The sequence below is a fragment of the Coregonus clupeaformis genome, unplaced genomic scaffold, assembly GCF_020615455.1.
Source record: "Coregonus clupeaformis isolate EN_2021a unplaced genomic scaffold, ASM2061545v1 scaf0096, whole genome shotgun sequence".
NCBI classification, from domain to species: Eukaryota; Metazoa; Chordata; class Actinopteri; order Salmoniformes; family Salmonidae; genus Coregonus; species Coregonus clupeaformis.
The window spans coordinates 739,145-742,129 of record NW_025533551.1 but is presented as its reverse complement, the minus strand read 5'-3'; the positions used below and the strand labels follow the sequence as shown (position 1 = coordinate 742,129).

At 42.5% G+C, this 2,985-nt stretch overlaps 1 pseudogene; it reads left to right on the top strand.

Moving 5' to 3' along the window:
- Nucleotides 1–691: 691 nt before the first annotated feature.
- On the top strand, nt 692–2,985 carry LOC121585352 (annotated as a pseudogene).

The window sequence follows — 2,985 nt, the reverse complement described above, 5'->3', positions numbered from 1 at the left end:
TGCCTATTGTCCTGTAGCCCATCCCAGCCTTGTGCAGGTCTACAATTTTATCCCTGATGTCCTTACACAGCTCTCTGGTCTTGGCCATTGTGGAGAGGTTGGAGTCTGTTTGATTGAGTGTGTGGACAGGTGTCTTTTATACAGGTAACGAGTTCAAACAGGTGCAGTTAATACAGGTAATGAGTGGAGAACAGGAGGGCTTCTTAAAGAAAAACTAACAGGTCTGTGAGAGCCGGAATTCTTACTGGTTGGTAGGTGATCAAATACTTATGTCATGCAATAAAATGCAAAATAATTACTTAAAAATCATACAATGTGATTTTCTGGATTTTTGTTTTAGATTCCGTCTCTCACAGTTTAAGTGTACCTATGATAAAAATTACAGACCTCTACATGCTTTGTAAGTAGGAAAACCTGCAAAATCGGCAGTGTATCAAATACTTGTTCTCCCCACTGTAGGGTGCTACATGGAACCAAAAAGGGTTCAATCTGGAACCAAAAAGGGTTCTACCTGGAACACAAAAGTGTTCTCCTATGGGTACAGCTGAAGAAACCCTTTTTTTCTAAGAGTGTACAATGTGTCAATAAGTTACTTGCATTATAACTGGGAAGCATACAGTTTTCATTATAATGTTGTAAATGACTGATGCATTTATGGTTAGAACCTAACAAATGAGTCTAGCTATTACTCATGCATCAGTAAGGTAGTTGCAGCCAGATATGATTATATGCAGGCATGACTTGTCTATGTTATTATCTGTGACTCCCAGTGACTCTGTCTATGTTATTACTTTAGTTGCCCTTGAGGGGGACAACAAGATCGTAGGAGGGTATGAGTGCAGGAAGAACTCTGTTCCCTACCAGGTGTCTCTGAACACAGGGTACAACTTCTGTGGAGGGATCCTCCTCTCTAGTGAATGGGTGCTCTCTGCTGCCCACTGCTACAAATCATAAGCACAGACTGCAGAGTTACTATGTGCTAGAGAATTTCAAAAATAGTTTAAATGTTGTTGTTTTTTACACTTTATTTTATTTCATGAACATTCTGGTGGTGTAGGCCTTAAAATCCCCATTTAATCTAGAAACGTACTCTTCTTTCCTTAGCTGTTAGTTGGACTTAAAGAGAAACAAGTAAAGAAGGCAGTGTATTGATCACAGGAGGTTGGTGGCACCTTAATTGGGGAGGAAGGGCTCGTGGTAATGACTGGAGCAGAATCAGTGGAATGGTATCAAATACATCAAACACATGGTTTCCAGGTGTTTGATGCCATTCCATTTGCTCTGTTCCGGCCATTATTATGAACTGTTTCCCCCTCAGCAGCCTCCACTGGTATTGATGGACATGACATAGTATGCTTTGCTCTTTGTAATATCATGTTTAATGGTTGAGTCCATTCGGATTTAAGACCACAACTGTTGTAGAACTGTTTGGATGAAATGGGTAAACCTTAACATACAGCAAATCTAACAAGTTTCCCAGTGTAGGACCCTCCTTCCCCTCTAACAACCACAGTATCATCTCCATTCTGGTTATAACCCTGCTGGTCGCCATTGGAGGTCCGTCTGGGGGAGCACAACATCAAGGAGCCTGAGGACATGGAGCAACACATCATGTCTGCCCAGTTCATCCGCCACCCAGACTACAACTCTGGTACCCAGGACAGTGACATCGCGCTGATCAAGCTAAACCAGCCTGACACCCTCAACAGCTATGTGAGCCCTGTGGCCCTCCCCACTAAGTGTAGCACTGCTGGAACCATGTGCCAGGTCTCTGGCTGGGGGAGCCTCCACGCCAGCAACGAAGGCTGTGAGTGGAATGTGTGTTTTATTAGTGTTTTATTAGTCGTATGTACTGGATACACATGGTATACGCCATCCAACAAAATGCTTACTTTCAGGTTCCTTCTCGACAATGCAACAACAATAAGAAATAAGAAAAGATACGAATACAAACATTTGTGTGTACATTTGTGCGTGCGTGTGTGTGCTTGTGTTTGTGTGTATGTGTGTGTGGGTGTTTGTGTGGTTGTGTAAAACAGCTGCGTATTTTATCCCAGGTGAACTACTTGCCCAGTGTGTTCAGTACCTGATTAGATATGATGCTGTCTTGGCTATAAATGGTTAACAGCTGAGGACAACAATTATTTGAGAGTGATTGGTACTTTTACAGTCTTAAGAAATCTCAAGTTTTCCACTTCTGATTTGTTTTAATGGAAAGTCTTAATGACTTGTTACATGTCTATCTGGAAGACTCTGTCTAACTCTATCTTTCTTTGATGTTCTGTTCCAGCGAGGTACCCTGACACACTGCAGTGTGTGGAGGTCCCCTCCTGACTGATAACACCTGTCTGGAAGCCTATTTCTTCCAGATAACTGAGAACATGAACTGTGCTGGCTTCATGGAGGGAGGCAGAATAGACCTGTACGATACTTCTTCATATTTCACTTTCTTGCTTTCACAGTTTGCACCATGATGCATTTTTTTTTGTCTCTCTTCTTCTTGCTCTGTCACAGACTCTCTCTATCTTGTTTATCTTGTTCATGTCACTCTGGCTTGTTGCTCTCTCTTTCTTTATCTCTCTCACCATCTTACCCCCCCTCTCTCTGTCACTTTCTTTCTTTCTTTCTTTCTTTCTTTCTTTCTTTCTTTCTTTCTTTCTTTCTTTCTTTCTTTCTTTCTTTCTTTCTTTCTTTCTTTCTTTCTTTCTTTCTTTCTTTCTTTCTTTCTTTCTTTCTTTCTTTCTCTCTCTCTGTCTCTATCTCTGTCTCTGTCTCTGTCTCTGTCTCTGTCTCTGTCTCTCTCTCTCTCTCTCTCTCTCTCTCTCCACCCCACCAGGGTGACTCTGGTGGCCCTCTGGTGTGTGATGGGGAGCTGCAGGGGGTTGTTTCCAGGGTCATGGCTGTGCTCTCAGGAAGAAGCCTGGCGTCTACACCAAAGTCTGCAACTACGTGTCATGGATCCAAAACACCATGGCATCCGGCTAA